At 38.3% G+C, this 19,842-nt stretch overlaps 1 protein-coding gene across 2 annotated transcripts in view; it reads left to right on the top strand.

Moving 5' to 3' along the window:
- The window catches only part of PDE7B (phosphodiesterase 7B), a 171,481-nt gene that overhangs the window by 61,144 nt on the left and 90,495 nt on the right, over positions 1-19,842 (top strand). The gene's annotated exons all lie outside the window — the stretch shown is intronic.

The following is a 19,842-nucleotide window of genomic DNA, read 5'->3' as shown; positions in this document are numbered from 1 at the left end:
CTTTTTCATATTCCCTCATCCCCTCAAAAAAGTTGTTTTGTGGCATACTTTCACGATTTGTTGCCTATGAAGAGTTGTGGGTAAAGGAATCGGCATTTAGCCATGAAATTACCTTCGTGGATCCAACTTCGGTCTTGGTGGCTCTTTGCCCACAGCAGAAAACCACCACACATTTGAACAGAGTTGGCAGCCACAGCTTAAGAGAGAGAGACATTACTGGAATAACAACTGTGTTGAGAGCCAGGAGAGAGGGGTACTGGCAAGGCTCTGGCTGGCTGGTCTCTGCCTTATATAACCATTGAAGGCACCTTCGCTGGTGGCGGAAAAAAAATCTATTTTAACTTACTTTGCAAAACTTGATCAGGTAAATAACCGTGTACCTTAATGGGTGAAAAAAACTACTGAAGAGTAATTAAATGTGTCAACTTTCCCTGCAGCAAAGGGAGAAAAAGAAATGAGGCATCTAACCAAATGGTTCTGCACTGATGAAGTTTTGCAGTTGTGCAAAGCTTCCTGGAGCCCTCACTGACATCATTTGAAATGTGATCCTACATCTCTTGCACACACAAAACTTCTGCTGAAACTGATAGTCATGCATGAGCAATGCTGTTCTAAATAGCCAAACATATGGACTATTTATATCCCAGTCACTCAAAGGCTTACACGTGCACTTGACCTTCTGCAGACTAACTATTCTATCTGTGCAAATGAGATGCAATAAACAAATGAACTAATTTTTGTAAAATTAAGTGGTATATTTATGGGGAAAAGGCCCAAAATCTACAGTGACTAGCAAAAAATCCATACTTGTCGCTACACTGCCCATCAGGATTACTCAGAACTTCATAGCTGTCAGAAAGGAGAGGCTTAGGATGTCTGCTACAAAAAGATAGGCTTTTATTCCATGAGCAGCTTGCAACACAGGATGAAGAGAAGCAGGTTTTTTCCATTTATAAAGCAATGGTGTGAATGCATACAGAAAGACAAGCACCATGTCTCTTTTTGATATCCTGTTAATGTAGATACATTCGAATTTTAACATGTAAGTCAATGCTTTAAGTTTTTCACTTACATTTATACTCCAACTGCCACTCTCTACCAACAATTCATTCTGATGAGAACAGGATTGTATAGATAGGACCTATGGAACTGTATTTCTTCTACCCAGTTGAATAGGGACTTTCAAATAACTTCTAACACTTTTCCCTTTTTTATCAAAAATAACATTCCAGTATATTAACACAATTTAAAAATAAGACGTAATTCCTGATATTGCAACTGTAAATGAATTTTAAAAACACTGAAACAGGGGCTTATTGCTCCTTCATAACAGTTAAGACCTCCTCCTCAAGTTGATTGTATCTTCCTGAAATGCAATACTTTCTAAATCTCACCTGCTTACTCTGAAATGCTCATGACTTGTTTGCCATAGTGGTACAGAGCAGGCTAAAGACTTGGTGTATCACCCCATGCTTTATGTGGAAGGCCAAGATGACAGGCTGCCTATGTTGGAGTGTTGCTTGGAGGCAGAAAATGGCAGACCAGTGGTCATGAGACCACAACAGCAACTCCTTTGTCAAGGACTTCATGGTATACACACACCATTATTGTGCTACTTCATCACTGTGTTATGCTTTCAGGCTAAACAAGTAGGAACTCTTTGTCTTTACTACGATAGAATTTGTGCCTAAAACCACAAAGAACATAAATATCAAACCCAGCTTCTACTTTCAGGACTATTTGATTAATTTGGGTAAGAAATGATTAAAAAAAAAATTCAAATTTCTGATGCCCTAGGAATATTTTAAAGAGCAGTTCTCTAATAACATCTTATTATTCAAGTAATTTTGTTCTAATTACTATTTTAGGTAATTATATAGGCTGGTAGTTGAGTGACAGTGACCACCTGTTTATCCTGTTCCATCCTGTAAATCAGGTCAGACTGAAACTACTTCTCTTGCAATAGTCTACCTTTCAGAAGGGTGCTGAAGGAGACAAAAACTGGCCTTGGCCTTTTGAGCATGCACATAAAACACTTTTCTAAATGTAATTTATGGTTCTTGGTTTTCTATCACATAAACATTAACTTGAATCATATATAGTTTTATCCTATGTCTGAGCCTGGTACAGGAAAGAGAAGGGAATCACTTGTACAGAATGCAGAAGTGAGGATTTGCCAGCATCTATATAATGTAAGCACAGCATGATGGCTTTCTGGAGAAGAGAGCGTTACTGTGTTGCCCACATCTGCTAAAGCCATTCATTTGGACCAGGAGATCCAGCTGAGATTCAAAAGCTCAAGAGATGATTAAAAAAGCCCTCCCGTCCCCCAACTAGAAATATGCCAAACCCCTGCCTCTTCAGCTTCTCTTTCTATCAGAAAGGTTTTTTGACTTGTCTGAGAATCTCACCACATATCACATTTAGGAAAAAGCTACAGATTTCCAAGTCCTATCCAGCAGTTGCACTCAAAGCACGGCTACAAACACTTGCAAATTCTAGCAGACTGCAAAGCCGAGTGTCTCCCTTTTAGTCCAAAACATGCTGCAGACAGAAGGGTTGCATTCTGCTGCCCATTTATGTAATAATCTAGTGAAAGTTTAACCTTTTAATTCTGAACTTTCGTCATCCTAGTATTCTTAAACCTAACAGCACTCCCTTTTTTCTTGCCTACCAAAATAAAGGCAGCGCAGGTTGGGATTAAGTGCACTCTGTTTCATCTGTTGACCCTGCGCAAGGACAAATGCTGGGTATGACTCCAGAAGGATAAGAAATGGGCCCCCACATCTGGGGGAGCACACACGTGTAAGAGAAGAAGAATCCTGAGTTTTGTTTCACAGACATTTCCTTTTTTATTTTTTTTAACTAAGCACTTCTTAGAAAAGCAGAGGAACAGTGGCTTGATTGATTTACTTAAGATGATCTCATATGTTATTTCATGGTATTTGTCACATGAGTTATTGCTGATCCCCTGTTGGAAAATAGATTTCAAGTGCCTATTCGCTCTGTTTCCTCACAGTTTGATTTTTCCTCATGCCTAACCTCGTGCCCAAACACGGACTGTATTCACGTAGTCTCCCATCTTCTTTGTCCAACCTGTTATGAGTGGGTTATGTTCACCCAAAGTACTTTCTGTACTGAAAATTGCTGTGACTAACCATACTGCTGTAATAACATTCTCTCAAAAGATGGGGAGGGGGGAAAGGAATTCCAAATTGGGGGACCAAATCGAAGAAGAAAACACTTATTCACAGTTTTACATCAGCCATCCCTTCATTATAGCATAAGTATAACGAAATCTCCAGACCTCAACTTCTTAAACTTAGATTTAAAAGGTTCAAATTTATAATTTGTGGTTTGAGCTCATCTCTAGCAATTAATCTTTGCCCCTTTAATTATTACTTTGTGCTACCTTGGAATTGCACAGTCTCTGCAATGTCCTACAGATTACTGTGTAGCTACGCTTAGTAAGAGTGATTTATGTCTGAGAAAGCCATGGAATTCCTGTGCTTTCAAGCACTCAGTTCCTGGCTGTACATGCTCATAAACTTCTCAGGTTAAGAAGGCATTTTCCTATATTCTTCTCTGCTCCATATTATAAGGATGGCTCATATTCTGGAGTTAAAATTTTTGCTGTTCTGAAATGTTGTTAATAATTTTACCATTCTTACTGAGAATTGAGAGTATAATATTTGTGGGAAATTTTTTCATCTCTATTATAAAATAGAAAACTACCAAATCAAAATTCTGCTGTTCTTTTGCCTGCTTATTTGGATAACTAGTTTTCCTTGATGGCTTTAGCTTCCTTTTTTTTTTTAATTGTTTATAATTAAGTGTCATTTCTAATTATAATCTGTTGTCTTCTTGTGCATCTCATACTTCTTAAAGCACTAAGTTGCTCTCTTAGATCATCCATTGATCATCAAACTACTTAAGCATGTATTTACATGTTCTCACTGGAGCCAAAATATGAGTAGATTGAAATAAGTTTGCGTGACAGGGTCAGTCACAGTGTCTAGCACTGTGCATGCTCAAGCCCTGATCTGATCCAAACACTTGAAGCTCTGGGCTTCTGAAATCATGGAGTGTGACTGTGAATATTGGTAGTAAATGACGGAAATTGTACTTAGCAACAAGAAACGGAATATCTGAATCGCAGCTGGCTATGTCAAGAGATTAATGTATTTCTTACAGAAAAGTTCAGAGAGTTCTCTTACTGGAATTCCCTCACAGGGCATTCTTCTCACTCTGCAGAGGAAATAATGCTGAAGACAGTTGGGATGCAATTCTTCTAACAGAATGTCTGTAAACTTTAAGTCTTTTAATTTTAAAGTCTACAGCCATCATCTAATCATCCCTTTTGTAGCAGAAAAGAACAAGAAAGAGGTGCTTCCTTCAGACTTAGATCATTTCAAAACAGATGTCTAAAACTGGTCTGAGGAACCCTACTCAGAGACTGCCTATTTCTCCCCATTGACTCCTCAGAAACTGAAGTGTGGATGTGAGCATTTGGAGGAGAATAATCTTACTCCTGAGGTGCAGATATTGTTTTTCCTAGTGTTCAAAGATCTATGGTTTAAAGTATAGAGTATAATAGAAAAACAGGCTGATCAACCTCATCTACAAGATAATTTATTGGTTTTTTAACATAAAATCAAGTTCTAAGTTTTCAGAATATTTGTAAAAAAGTATTTGTGGAAAATTGTTCTTATTAACTGAATTCTTTTCCTCATTGATTCTGTGAAGTCTTAACTTCTCTCTCTCTCTCCCTTTGGCATAGCTGCAGGACCTTTTCTGACATCTGAATAGCTCCTGAATTTGAGTTGAATAAAGTAAATTGAAAGCATGACAAAGCATTTTTCAAATGCTTACGGGATCCAGCACACTGTCCCATGGGTAGAAAATTCGACTGTATTGTGAAATCTTTAGTTATGAAAACTAAAATCTGCCAATAATGTGTCAAATATGGTTTTGATTTCCAGAACATTGTGAATATCAATCCACAGTAAAATTTTTAGGGAGGGTACTCTATAGCTCATTTTTGTAAAGAAAGTGTACACATTAGTGTTTTAGATCATCTCAGGAGTGTGTTCTTGAGAATCTATCCCAACATACCGCAAATTCCAGTTTGCATTGTGAAGCAGTCTTGGAATAGACAAACTGGACAATTTTCCCATCTAATAGAGCAAGCCCTGTGCTCTGGGAGCACTTCTAGAGCATTCTAGCTGCTAGTAGGCATCTAATCCATGGACAAAGATTAGAAGTAGTCCACACAAAATCCTCCAAAGCATACACAGCAGAGGCCAGGGCGCCTCCGCTGTGGCTGCTCAACTCAGCCAATTTGCTCTTTTCGTGCTCCTGATTCTCTGAACCTTGCCAGAGAGTCAAGACCCACTGGGACTTCAACCCAACCATTGCTCTAACATGCAGACTTCTGTATCCACAAATTACCTTCAGGACCATTCAGCTCAGTTAAGATTGAACTGAGGATGCTTAGAATGTATATAATTCTTAATTTATGACAGGTTGTAAGCATGTGTTTATCGTTTGCCTACTTTGAGTACACGTGCCATCAATTTGTGCATGCAACCTACAACTTTATCAAGCATTTGTCTTATACACTCACATGAGGACAGGTTTATGGGGAATGCCAAATGTGATTTAGTACAATGAGAAGTTTGTTCTTTTTAAAATATAAGGTAAAATGATTTTTAAATCTAGATCAGGATTTCACACTGAGCTTATAGATTAATACAGAGCAAATTTAATTTAACACTTAATTCGAAGGAATTATTCATATTGCAGAGCTTTGTTTACTGACATACAATAATGAGATCCTCACATTTTATTAATGCATGTATGACAAATTATTATTAATATTGAGGTATCTTTTTTGTTTTATAACAGAGAGTGCTAATGAAAGGAACTCAGAAATACTAGGACCATACACTTTATTAGTAGACTTTTCTTAGAAGAAAGCAAGGACTAGTGGACTATAATTGACTTTATCTGAAAACAGTGCAATAAACTGACAGCAGAACTGTATAACATTTTCGTAACAAGAAGCATATTACCATGCTGACAGAAGAAGGGACAGTTACTTTCAGCATCTTTCAGTTAGATAACAGTATGTAAAGATAGCCCACACAGACATGAATACATTTGTCCTTTGATTGCTTTTGCTAATAAATACAGTAAGAACATTACTCTTAAAAAGAAGCCTGTGAATTTTCACCCCATGAGCTGTATTTCAGGTTTCTACAAAAAGAGGAAGACAAATTTAAAGTTAAGGTACATGACTGGGCATTCTGTCAAGTTCCAGAACGTGCTCTGGAACTTTGATGGTTGAGACAGGCATTTGTCAAGAGAAAGGTCATTGCTTGTCTAAGAAAAAGACAGAAATTTTATTTCCCTCAGCTCTAACTGCCCTGTGAACGTTTTCTAATGGAACTTAATTTCTTTACCTGTTGGTATCCCAAGTTTTGTACTTACAAACTTGTGTCAGTATCTGCAATACAACAAAATCATTGTTAAACTGGTATTACGTGGCTTTGCTTTGGAAACCTGAAGTAGAGTTGCCAATACACTCAGCCATTCTGTAAATATTCAATTAGAATCACCATGGAACTTCTCCTATGGATGGAGTTGTGAAGATGTGAAAGTGAGTTAAGGGGTAGCATAAATTATTCAAGTCCCCAGCCAGCAGCTACATGATGTAACAAGAGTGGCAGTCACTGACAGAGTTCTGTTGGAAAGGGAAGATGAATGGCAGATGCCTCATTGTAATTTCTTATCAGCAGGGAGTGTAACAGCAGACATTAATCCACTGGTTTATCACAGGTAATAATATGTCCAGGGAGCTACCACATTTAAGGCACAAGTGCAATTGCTGCCATTGTACATTGGTCCTAGGCAGCTCTTGAGGCAAGTGCATGTCATAATACTTTAGAAACCAGAAGAACACAAATTTGCATTGCTTTAATTATTAACATATTTCACTTTTCTTAAAAAAAGGAATGGAAGCATCATAAATCATGCTGTCAAATCTCATTTATTTTCTGTTGTTTGAGAACAAGACTCAGGGCTTTTGAAGTCTGTGTATTGTTTCAGGGGGAAAAATGACATTATAATAGCCCTCAGAACAGTTTACAGAGAAAATGTTGTTGGTTTTGGATATTTTTATTTTAATCCAAACCAGTTTCTCTGTGCCATGAAGGAATCTGTGTTTGGTTTAGGCAGAACCATCTTAGATACCACAGTTGCTTCAAATTGTGCAGCTCCTTGAGACAAAACAAAAAGTCTCTTGATAATTGATGACTGAATAAACAAAGAGGAAACTGGAGGCAGATGTGTGCTGGAAAGCTTTCTGAAATCCTAGAATGGGATGGGGGAGAATTTGATTTTGACTGTAATCAGAAGCACCACCATTCTCTCTTCACCCTGAACATTTCCTACTTGACATTTTTTGTTCCAAGTCTTTGTTGGGGGACGGTGTTGCTGATGTTTAATTTTAAGTGAATTTCCAGTAGTAGATCTAGAAAGGTTTTAGGCTGGCAGCTATGCAGCCTCAAGCCCTCCTTCTGCAAAACAGCATAAATCCCTCTAACACTGTCATGCCAGAAATCTTCCTCGAAATGGAAAGATCATCTGCAGGAATTACTAAGCTACTAGCACCTTTATCCATCTGGTTTTTATAATCTTGCTGAAGCTGCCTCGAGAGTAACAAGATGTGATGCAGGATCTCATATTATGGACGTATTTAACTCCCTTAGTAGGAGCTACACCAGAAGTACAGGTTCACATCAGCAGGGCCCATCATTCAGTTCTTGCCCTTGTTTTTGCTGTCACTATGCCCACTTCTCTTCCACGCAAAAACTTACCTGCTTTTGATAACAAGTATGCACCTAAGCTGGCTGAAAGAAGAATTTCTTCAGAAATGATTGACAAAAGTTGTCTTCCTGAAATTAGATCTTGTAATTACGTTTCAGTAAAAGATGAAAACTTGAGACCCAAATCCAGTAGTTTTTAGTGGAAATCCTTTGTCTGGTAACAAGTCTAGATTCAGAGAAGGTAATGTGGCGTTTAACAGGCAGGGTTGCTAAAGGTCTGGGTGCTTCAGTGTTTTATGCAGGAGGTGCATCACTGTGTGTCTCACTGAGTTACTCCAGCATATGACTGGAGTCCCTGGTGACAGCTCATAGAAGTTTCAGCTTGGCTGAGTAACCTCAGTCACAGAAGAAAATGGGATAAAGAGACATGTTAAGGTTCACCTGAGGAATTCCTACAACATCTGTGAAACCAGTATTTACAGATAAAAACTGAAGTTTTGTTTGTGGAAGAAAATGAGCGCTAAACCACTCTGACAAATGGAAAAAATCTCTGTGGAATTCAGGAATTTTTTGATAAAAATACTTTGTAGCCAAAATTTCAGTTTCTACCATGTTTCTTTATTAAGCTTACTAGTAAGATTTCTAGTGACCCAGCTTTGTGGTAATAAACTGACCTGACATAAAGGAAGATGAATTGGATTTCTGCAGTGACATGGATGATGTAACAGGAGAGATGGAGCTGATGCAGTGCCTGTGTCAGCTGTAGATTGGTGCTGTTGTGCAGCTTGTGAGAGTGTTCTGCTGATGGAGGAGCTGTCTGCTTGACAAGATATAAAATTCTGCTCTTAATGCCCTTTGCTCACTGATCCTGTGGCATCTCTTTTGTAAGAGAAGTTGTTATGGTACTGTAAAACAGGACTTCTTCAGTTTTAAAATAAGTAAGTCAGGGGTTTTATCTTCTTTAAATGTTGGTGCAATGTGTAGCAACACATTGCTCTAAATTGGATTTAATTTGGCAAGAGGTGAGAATGAAGGAAGGTTTTAGTCATCTTCCCTCTGGTTTAAGTTGGCCAATGCAACACCTGCTCCCACGTTTCAGGCTGTTTTCTCCCATGAGTGCTGGTGCACAAACACTTGCCAGTTACCCTTTGACTACTGTAAAAATAAACAAAGAAGTTGTTTTTAATCAAGTTTCCAAAGCCAGACCACCAGAATGAATGCATCTTTCTTGGTAGAACAGTTCTTTGTCTATATTTTGCTTGTCACTATAAAGCTACCCGAAAGTGCTGGCTGGTGTGTAATGCAAGACTTTGAGGCAAGTTATTTGTAATTTTTCCGAGGCGAAACATCACAGCAATTTGTGTCTGAGTCTGCCTGAGGAGTGCAAATGTCATTTCAAATGGGGAACTAAATATGTATCCATGAAATAAAGTAGCAACACTGGAACAGGAAAACTGCAGGTTCAGTCTTTTAAAGTTATTAAGTATTGAAATAGTCACTGCAGTCCCAGTGAGACTTTGAAAGCATCTGTATGTAGCTTATCAGCCAGTTAGAAAAAGAATATGAACAAACTCACTGCAAACAGTCCCTGTTCACTTGAGGACTCTCAGTCCTGCATTTCATTTGGCTCACAAGCACCTGACCAATTTTTTAACCATAGAGAGCTACTGTAAAGCTACTTTAAAATGAAAAAATCTTAAATTAAAAAAGCCTGAGTTTAAAAGCCAAAAATAGATTAAATTTTGAAATTGCAGCTTAATCTGCTCCGGTTAAAACCTCACACTACTGAAGAAGCATTCCTAAACTGTGGTCTCTGGACTAGATGTCCCCCACAGATGTCACGTAATGAAATCCAAGAAGAAGACTGTGAAGTTCAGAGCAGATTTCAGTTCTCCCTCATCCTAGGTGCATGTCAACCATTACACTACAAACCCACTGCATTATTGCGCACACATACACAACTAACCTGGAATTCTTTATTGCACAGAAAGACTGTTCCTGCTCAGTACACCTAATGCTGCAGGCAAGGTGTTCTGCTTGGAGCTACAAGTTGTAGAAGAAACCTTCCCCCTGGCAGACAGTGAAATTTAACCTGCTCCCCCAGTTTATGGATAACCCTTGTAAGTGCTAAACTGATACATAAATTCCACGCTCAGTTTTATTGTTATAAAAAGAAAAGGCATATCTTTTCCTCCTAGTTCTATTTTGTAATGGTCACTGCTAGAACTTGTGATGAGATGTACCTGGCACATACTGAGAGCACCAACTGGAGTGAGCCCAACGGGACTCCAGAAAAAATGTTTCTTATCTGGATGCAAATAGGATGGAAATGTGAAAGCAGCAGTGGCTTCTGAGCTCTGTCTCATCTGAGGTTCTTTTGAGTACACTCAAACTCAAAATCTTTCAGACACCAACTGGGTTTTAAAGTTAAAACGCAAGAAAGCAAAGCAAGAAATTTGCGCTGGGCAGAGTGCTGAAGCATTTTCAATGTCAAACAGAAGATTAGTGGGAGTTTTCAGGGTCTTATCCTTGGATTTAAGCACAAAGTACTATTTGGAATTCCAAAATCCCAGTTCAGGAACATTTTTTGGATCTAGTCTGTAACATCTTGATGACCTATGGAATGTTTTCACATTCACTAAGAAACAGATACTGATAGATCTCATCTGTAATATCCAAGTATAGCAACTGTAGGCTGCATCTAATCATCAACATTCTTTAATTATTAACAAAAGTTTTATTAGCTATGAGTCAAAAATTTATATTTTCTGGTAAAGGGCTGGGAAGATAATTTTTCTTTGTGGCAGTAGATGTTTCTAAAGCAATAACCAAAGATTCAAACCAGACTTAAATATATTAAGTGCAAATCCCTGGCTAATTAGTGCATTATATAGCTAAACTGATAAAGAAATAATATATATCAAATAGATATTTCTAGTAATGAACATCCCAAACAATTCTGTAATGAAATTCATGCCTTCTTTTACCAATTTATAATGACTCTTCTTATTCTAAGACAGTACAAGATGTTACTGTACAAACTACATCACCTTCTAGTCTATTCCTAGGAAGCATTTTAATAATAACACTTGTTCTAATAATGCTTTTCAGTCTTTATTGCTTATGGGGTCGAAGGCTAGTCAGAAATGGAATGCTTCTCTCTTTGTGGAGTGCTTGATCCCTGTATATAAAAGTTTTTATTTTCACAGTGCAAGACATTTCTGTCCTCGTAACTTGTAACTACTGGAGTAGTTACAGAACCTGGAGTAAAATAAGTGCAAAGCAGAAATATAACCTGAAGATTTCCTGTATGTATTTGCTGCTTTGTCTCTCACAGGAGACACTTTCCCTGGATTCCTCAGCAACGTTACCACACACTACAAAGGAGGAAGTGCCATGAATGCAGTTGGCTTATTCCCCCCAGGAGTTCCCTCTGGTAGAGTATGTCAAAGTACTCCCAGCTGTCAGTCTGTCAGGTCTGCTCGGATGTTTTGGAAGACAGCGTGCTGTGAATGGGAATGTAACAATAGCAGGCTGATTTTTCAGCAGCCAGCAGTGATAACTCTGATAACAGTCTTGAGTTAAGAAGTGACGCATATCAGAGGTTCCTGCCTTAGATGCCAAGGTTATTCATCATGTAATTGGATATTGTTGGAGAAAACCATAATTAACCTAGACTTAAAGGCATAAGGCCATCTAGTTGATAACATGTGGTCAAAGATAAATCGTTCGCTGCTGAATCCACTTATATCTTTCCTTTTAATTTACTTTTAAGAGACGTGACCTACCAAGGTCTTACTTAAACAAAGCTATGACTTACTGGCTTCATGTTTATTGTTAAATTACAGACCTGATCCTCTTGGCATTTCATTTTATGGCAAGGTAAAAACTTAAGACTCTCCTAATTCAGAAGTCCAGGAAGTTATCAGTTGACAAAAGCAAGGAACACATACATCTCCCCGCAGCTGTGGGCATCTAGTTCTAGCTCCAGCCAGCAGACAGCAGCTGTAGTGAACACCTTCCAACACCATCAAGTTCTCTCTACACGTTGGCCTATTCATCCTGCAAGGCAGTAAAAATTCCAGCTGATGTACTTGTGGGGTTCATTGTTACTTTTGCCTGAATTTGCCACTTTCAGCTCACCCTGGGCTGTCCAAATGATGGGAAAACTCACAAGACCTATGCGGCCTGCTACTTCTGTCCTCTCCGAACTCTCATCCCTGCTTCTGCTCTCCAGCTGCTCAACTGCCCATCCCTCTCCAGAAATTATGCTAGAGCTGAGTCCCAGCAGTCCTAATGGTTCCCTTAGAATTGTAGTGGAAGTTTTTATCACACCACCCATTGACTGACCCAGGAGACTGTAGGAGGTAGCTGTCTTGGCCACACCAGTGTGCTGAGGCTATTAGTCATCTGGTGGGCTATCTGCTGCTTCCAGGAAGTCAAGGACAATCACATCTCAACAGGTTTTAGCTCCTGCCCCCAGGGAAACAAACACATGAAAGCTCACAAGGTTGTAACAAACAAAGTAATTCCTCTTGCTCAGGCCAGCTGCAGATGCCAGCAGCCTTGTCCTTCTCATCTCCCACCACCAGAAAATCGATATACCTCTTCTCCTTCAATACTCTGGCATACTCATACATATACTCTGCTCAATTATGTGATAGGAAGTCAGATTCCCTACTGTGCTCTCTCTCTTTCATATGGTAAAACACGTTTGTGTGTCTCATTACAAACATCCTCAAACCATCCACATAAGCATTACAGAAACTTCATCATGTACAAATCCTAGAAATCTATACACTGCCTTTTAAGATAGATTTCTGTTCGAACAGCCTTTCAGTTGCTAATTTGCTTTCTCATATTCCTAGCATGGCAACCATACACTATACCTTCTTCCCTAAAGCCTGCACAAATAAATGAGACTTTGGCTTTTCTCCAGATATTTTCCCATTGTTAACAGGAACATCTGTTTTTAGACCCTTTCCCGTTTGTCCGTAAAGGTAGTCTTATCTTCTTGATTCATCAGTAACAGTTTGTTACTGATGTGGAACTCGGGCTCTTTGAGGTAGCCTTTCCTGTAATTACTGTGTCTGTCATTAACTGTCCCCTAAAACTTGGCCTATCTAAATGGGATTTGTTTTAATTCCTCAGGCTCATATAGGGGAAAAAAAAAAATCTGCTGGAGTTATTTGGAGGTATTTCACTTCATTGTCTCATCATTATGGAATAGCTGTTAATATTTGTAAGTGCTTTTGCCATCATAGGCTGAATATAGAAATAGATGACCCTAGCTGAAGTTCTAGATTGTTTTGGACAAGTGAAGTGAGGAAAAGTTTGTAAGAGGCTGGTACCGAGCCAAAATACCAAGATTCGCATAGTTCCTAGGCTTGTTTAGTCATGTTTTATGCATAGATCAAACATACAAAATAAATTTACAAAAAAAATTACGAAACTTTATTATAAAGAAGCTCCTGGTTCTGAAGTCTTTAACTATGTTCTCTCACTTTATTGAATTACTCCTTAAGAAGGGGTTTCATCCAGTAAAAGGAAAGAAAGCAGGAGACAATAAGGCACAGAAAGGTCTTGGTTGAAGAGTACAAGGGCGGGATGTCAGCTCTGAAGAAGGAATTGTTATTGCACAATACTGAGGGTGGTAAATTCTTTTCACAGAGGGCACATTGAATGTCCAGGGGAGCAGCGTACTTTCTCCTTACCTCTTTTTTACCTTTATATATCCACAGTAAGAATGTTTATATCTGAGGCTTCCTGGCAGTTAACAGAAAGACATTTTGACAGGTCTTTTCTTCTTTCAAAATAAAGTGTGGCAATGTAAATACCTCCTATGAATCAAATGAGCTGTTTCTATTGGTTAACTAGAAGGGACCCAAGGATGACTAGATCAAGAGTTTCCTTCTCTGTGAGGAGGAATTGTAATGAGAGAGGGCAGTAAGACTTTGAGAGGGCTCACATGTATGAAGAACCAGACATCCAGTTCACATCATGTTTAAAATCAGCCAGTTCTGATTACAGAATAATTAAGGAAATTTTAAAACGCTTGATTGCAACTTGTGTCTGATCTTAATTTTTTAACAATGATCATAGGTAATGCAGCTACAGGTGTAGAGAGGGAGTCTCACATTGCCTGATATTCTTGTTTTTAATTCTAAATGTCCCAGATGTGCATGTGTGGGAGTGGGTATGTTGGCTTGCCTTGCTGTGTCTGGACACAAGCCTACTCCACATACATGGGCATTAGAGGAAATACATGTTTTCTAGAAAATATACAGTGCTCATTGTGCAGTACTAAGCAAATGCAAAGTACTACAATGTGTACATAAAAGGCATTTTACATGGTGCAATAGAGAAAAATCACTAAATTGGACATGCTCTGGGAATGCAGATACTATTGCATGACATGGGAGGAATTAGTCCAGCCAAGAAACCTGATACCACATATTTTAAAAGGCAACTTGGCACTTTAAGGAATGATGATACCTTTTCCTCAGCTATTATATATTTTCCATCATAATTGAAAACCTCAGGCTATGATTTTATGATACCAACATGCAACATATTAAACATTCTAAACATATTAACATATACCTTTTAGTCAAATTATACTTATTAATTAGTTCCTGAAAATCAATTAATTTTAGCTGCCTCTAACTGCATTGTCTGGAATCAGGATACCCAAATCAGCAAATTTTTGGAAACTAGCTTCTTGGTTTTAAAAGCTATGGATTCACGATGAAAGAAAATTTCATACATTTAAATGGTGTTTAGTGTAGTACAGCTGGAGGAGTTTTATGTAAATTCTTAGCAAAATTTAACAAAAAAAAAAGTTTCTCTAGTAATGTGGAAAATAACACATATGAAAGAAATGCATGAAAATTGTTTACAGATATTCACAATAACAACTTTCCAAAGTCTATGCTCTTCTCAGAAACAAGACACCGTTACTTTCAGATGGGATGAGAAGATTTTCTTCCCACCCAAGGCCACACACATCCAGAACAGAGAAATCACACACAGGAATTTCTGCCTCACTTTCTTACTGCTTCACAGCTCTTCATCCAGTGTAGCTCATGTTAAAACACATTTAAGTGCTAGCTCTTCTCAGAGATGCACAGCCCTTCACTCACTGTGTAGCACAAACTGGCTCACCTCTACAGCAATAGAATTTTTTCAGTATTTAGGTGAGAGGGCAAGCATTTGTTGCAGCTGATTTCAGTGCTGCAGCATGCAGTGCTAATGATAGGCCAGACAGGGCAATTTCTGAGCACATCTCACCTCCAAAGCATCTCAGTCTCCAGCCAGGCCCACAGCTTTGCCCAGCTTGGGCCAGGCTGCACTTGTGGGCTGTGCCTACCAGCTGCAACCCTTCAGCTGATCTGCCAGTCACAACAGGACTGAAACAAAACATAAATTAGGTAAGCACTTTTCCCTGTGTTAAATTAAGGGAAATGACTCCTCACAAACCATAAAGGGGATAAAGTAACTGTGGCCTTTGTTACTTGTGACAATGATAGATGATTCTTAGAATTGGTCTTTATCCCACTGTTCTGCCCAGAATTGATCTTTATCCCACTTCTCTGACCGAAATATTGGTTTGGACACAACAGTATTTTAAATTCTTTGCTCATAATCTATTCAAGTTCCATAGATACAAATAGCATTTATATCCAACCCTCTTCATTGCTAGTCACACTTCAGCCATGGGTGAACTGCAGAGCTTACAGCTATTACCACAGTTTACCACAGCTATTACCACTATACCCTCACCTAGGAGCCCAGGTGTTATTGGAAAGACAACAAAAATAATAAAACACAAATAATCAGAAGATTTTGAACAACAAAAAAAAAACCCTTTTAAATATTATTCATAATTAAAGCAACTGCAGATGCAAGACACTTTTTGTCAACCATAATTGCCCAACCAGAACTGGGCTGGACAATAAGACAGCAATAGCACCACTTGTACATTGTGCCTGCTGAGGGCTTTGGGGATGGTTGCAAATACTCCCTCCCTGCACACACCTGGCCCAGGGAAAGGCTTCTCACGTGTCCTTCACACCAAGATACCCAGGTTAGCTGGGGACACAGCACTCTGCAAGGTCATGCAGGGCTGCCAGTGCTACCTGGCACAACTCACTGACATTGCAAAGTGATGAACGCCGACTCCCTGGGGAAAACACCACCATATCTGAACCTGGCTAACAGTGTTTCATGTCAGCATGCATTTGTTATTTGTACTGTCTTGCCAATCACACCTGTACCCTGAGGGTGACTAGATAGCTATGAATCTTGATAGCCCAGATTCGCAGGACCACAGAATCGTTTAGACTGGAAAAGACCTTTTAGATCATCAAACCCAACTGTTAAACTGTATGTATGCAACTGTGTTGGAGACAGATTCTTCGAAATAAATGTGTTTAGGAAGAGGTGTAAGGCCTCTGTTATTACAGTATACTAGAGGTTAATTATTCTTAACATGACTTCCTTCCTTTGAAAAAAGTTAACACTATTCCCATATTATCCAAAGATAATAATTACATGTATACAGTGTGACAGATATACAAACGACTTAGTGCTGGTTTCCTTATCAACCAGCATTACCCAGTGAAGTGTGGTGCTTTCGCAGCTTACATCCCTGGACTTTTTCACAGAGAAACCAGGAGGCAAGAGAAAAACAAGAAATAAGCTCTAGATCTCATCCCAGCTCTCAGTTGTCTCACACTGCCAACTATAGAAGGAGGAGGAACTCCACAGTTTAGGCAGCTTAGATATAGGCAAAGTGATTAAAACTGGTTTCTTAGTATCACACAGGCACTGTGACAGACCAGAGAGCTGAATTTTTATCTGCTCTGACAAGAGGCAAATTACTTTTTAAGAATATGTGTAATTTGTGACAGATCTTTTGGGTAGTTTTCAGGTGACATCTGGAGAGATGGAAGGCCACAAAAGCACAGCTCATTTTCATTTATTTTCCCATAAGGACCATATGAAGGAGACAGAAAGTGACAAAATGCTATCAATGCAGTGGAATTCCTTTAAATGAGAATAGATATTATGAGATCTGCTGAAAACAAAACTGTTTTGGTTATTGTGCTAATTTACAGCTAGTCACACAGCCATTGCCATTACTGTTTTCTTGAGCTTCAGAGACTAAATTTGCAAAATCAACACTTTTCAAGCAATACTGCTGATACATTTATTAGATAACAAGCAAACCTCAAAAGCTTTGGTGAGTGCATCTTACTAAAAAAAAAAAAAATCAATTTCTGAATGTTTGAATTTATCTTAGTATCTTGGAATTTAAGCAGAAAACCTGAGATCAGAATTTTGTCATGAGATTCTTTTCCCTGGAAGCACCTTCTGCACCACTCTCATCCTACTTCTGATCTCAGCCGAAACTGGGATGCACAGATGACTCCAATATTTATTTATTTCTAAAGCAATGGAACATTTTGAACATCAAAACAAAAGCAAAGTTTGGTTGTTTGGATGTCTGCCAAATTCTACTACACAATGGTTAAACAGCAAATGTTACAATTTAGGACATTTGGTCTGTCTCAAATGCTACTCCACTGTCCATTACTATAATTTAGAATACAATTAGCTTACACAAATACCAGCACAAACTTTGGCTGGTTAAATTATCTAGCTGTTTTCCCATGGTTCCTCTTTGAGTCAAAGGGAAGACAGACTCTGATACAGTGATTCAGAGTAGAAGGCTCAGTAAACTAGATGGCATTGTGAAAGCCTCCCTGTTTCTTATGCTGACCTTTAAATGATAATTAGGACCTGTCTGTATGACATCTAGCAAAATAAGGCTCCAATAACACAGACATCTGTTACCACATTATTTAATTTGAATGATTTGTACTCCCACATACACACTAAAATATATTGGCACTTAGTATTAAAGGAAAAAAAGCTATTAGGAAAGTTATATTTGGCTCTATGCTGCAGTGAAGTGACAAAAATAACCTAAAATTGATGTACATGTTAAATAAAACTACTATTTGCATTTAATATTTAAATATATAAACTATGAGGTTAATATTTTTCATCTTATCTAGAAAACCATCATCTGCTTAAGAAATGTCTGCATTTTTTTTTTTTTAATAAAATGAAAATAATTAACCATACTAAATAGCTACCAATCACTGAAGGTGTATATAGTTACAGGTGTATATGACCAGAGAGATGGTGGATGCCCCACCTCTGGAACCATTCAAGGCGGGCCTGGACAGGCCTCTGAGCAACCTGATCTAGTTGAAGATGTCCCTCCTCATGGCAGGAGCTTTGGACTAGATGATCTTTAGAGGTCCTTTCCAATCCAAATTATTCTATGATTCTCTTTTACCATGCATTTTCTCCTGTGTATCTCTTCATTGTTTAACTTTCAACAGGAAAATTTCTACCAATTCCTCTTCTCACAGTACATCATGTCCTTTGGTCCCAGCCACAGGAAAGGACAGCAACCACAGAGCCACCAAGGCTGGGATTTTACCGCTACTGGTTCTATGATATTTGAGTGCTACAGGGATGCTATCAGGTCTTCGTCTGCAAGCCACTGAGCTCTTTACTCAAACCCATCCTCATTCTTGCATTCACATTGTCCAGTGCTTGCTCTGGCTTCCACACACTTCCATAGACAAAATGTTCAATAAGATGGCTCCAGCAAGCTGGGGGTTTCTTTTCCAGTGGATTCATACTGCCCTGGAAAAGGCAGTGTTTTAATTCTTTTTCAAAAAAGAATTTATTAACAATTTTTTTCTGTGAAGGAAAAGTTGCTTCTTGTTTCTCATTTTGTTAAAAAAACAACCAGCATTACATTCTTACCATTTCTGGTAATTTTCCTTCACTATTGTTTTTTTTGATTTATTTAGGCTTTAATATTCTCACATGTTTATTCAAATTTTATTCCAATACCAGGTTAAATGTTATTCAAATACCAGGTTATAGGATCTCTTATTATACTGCAGTTTTTGGAGGTTATCTCAAGAGAACATTTGCTACATCAAAAGGAAAAAAATATTTTCTGAGAAGTAATTTCCTGCAAAAATTTAAATTCTGCTTGATGGACATTTGGTTTTAACTTCTAACTTCTAATAAAAAACCTCGCATTTTGTAAAACAAATTCTACTTTCCAACTTGCTACTGCTAACATTACTACCATTATGTCAGGAATTGTATTCTGAACTAAGGAACCAGGATTTTTAAAATAATATATTAGTGAACCAGCAGGCAGTCCTAGATCAGCACACACTTCTGTTTCTGATATGATTAGAAAGGAAGTTTATGTTCAGGCCAAAATGAGACTTAAATGAGTACTTCCTATTGGACTTACTCAAGCACATGTTATAGCATAGTTGGAAATATGATATTTAGCCATTAAAAAACCAGCTGATGTAGATGGCAAATGTCAGCAAAGGAGATGCAGTTCATTTTCCAATTCATTGGCACAGGAAACTAGTGGTTTAATAGGGTAGTAGGCCAACTGATGCTGGACTTTTTTTTCCACACAGTCAGAAAATTTGGTAAAAGTTACATCACTTCCTTGTACACTGGCCCTGCTCAATTGTTTCCTGTGCCAGTGTTCCAACTGAAGTTGGAAATACTGATGGATTTCTTTCCCTTTCTGAAAAGCCAGAGTTAGTGGTGGCGGAAATCAGTTTCATCTGGTATTACTTGAACATCAATATTATACTTTAAAAAAAACCAGCAACTATGTAATGGGTTTCATTGAAGTGCATAAGTTCCCAATAAAAATAACAGAGACCATTTTACTTATTTAGTATATTCACAATATTCCATTAAAAACAAGTGAAAAGATAGCCTGGGCCATCGTTTGGACTTTTTTTTAAAACTCTGATTCTGGGACACAGTAACAAACACTGTAACATCTCCACTATTCGAAGCACTCAAGAGCATGAACAGAGCTGTATGGAAAGTGAATAGAGAACTGGGGAGCACAACTGTCCCTGGAAGTTCAGTGCTCCCTTAA

The sequence above is a fragment of the Corvus moneduloides genome, chromosome 3 (genome assembly GCF_009650955.1).
Source record: "Corvus moneduloides isolate bCorMon1 chromosome 3, bCorMon1.pri, whole genome shotgun sequence".
Taxonomy (NCBI): Eukaryota; Metazoa; Chordata; class Aves; order Passeriformes; family Corvidae; genus Corvus; species Corvus moneduloides.
Note: the sequence above shows the minus strand (reverse complement) of the source record. Positions and strands in the feature narration are given on the sequence as shown.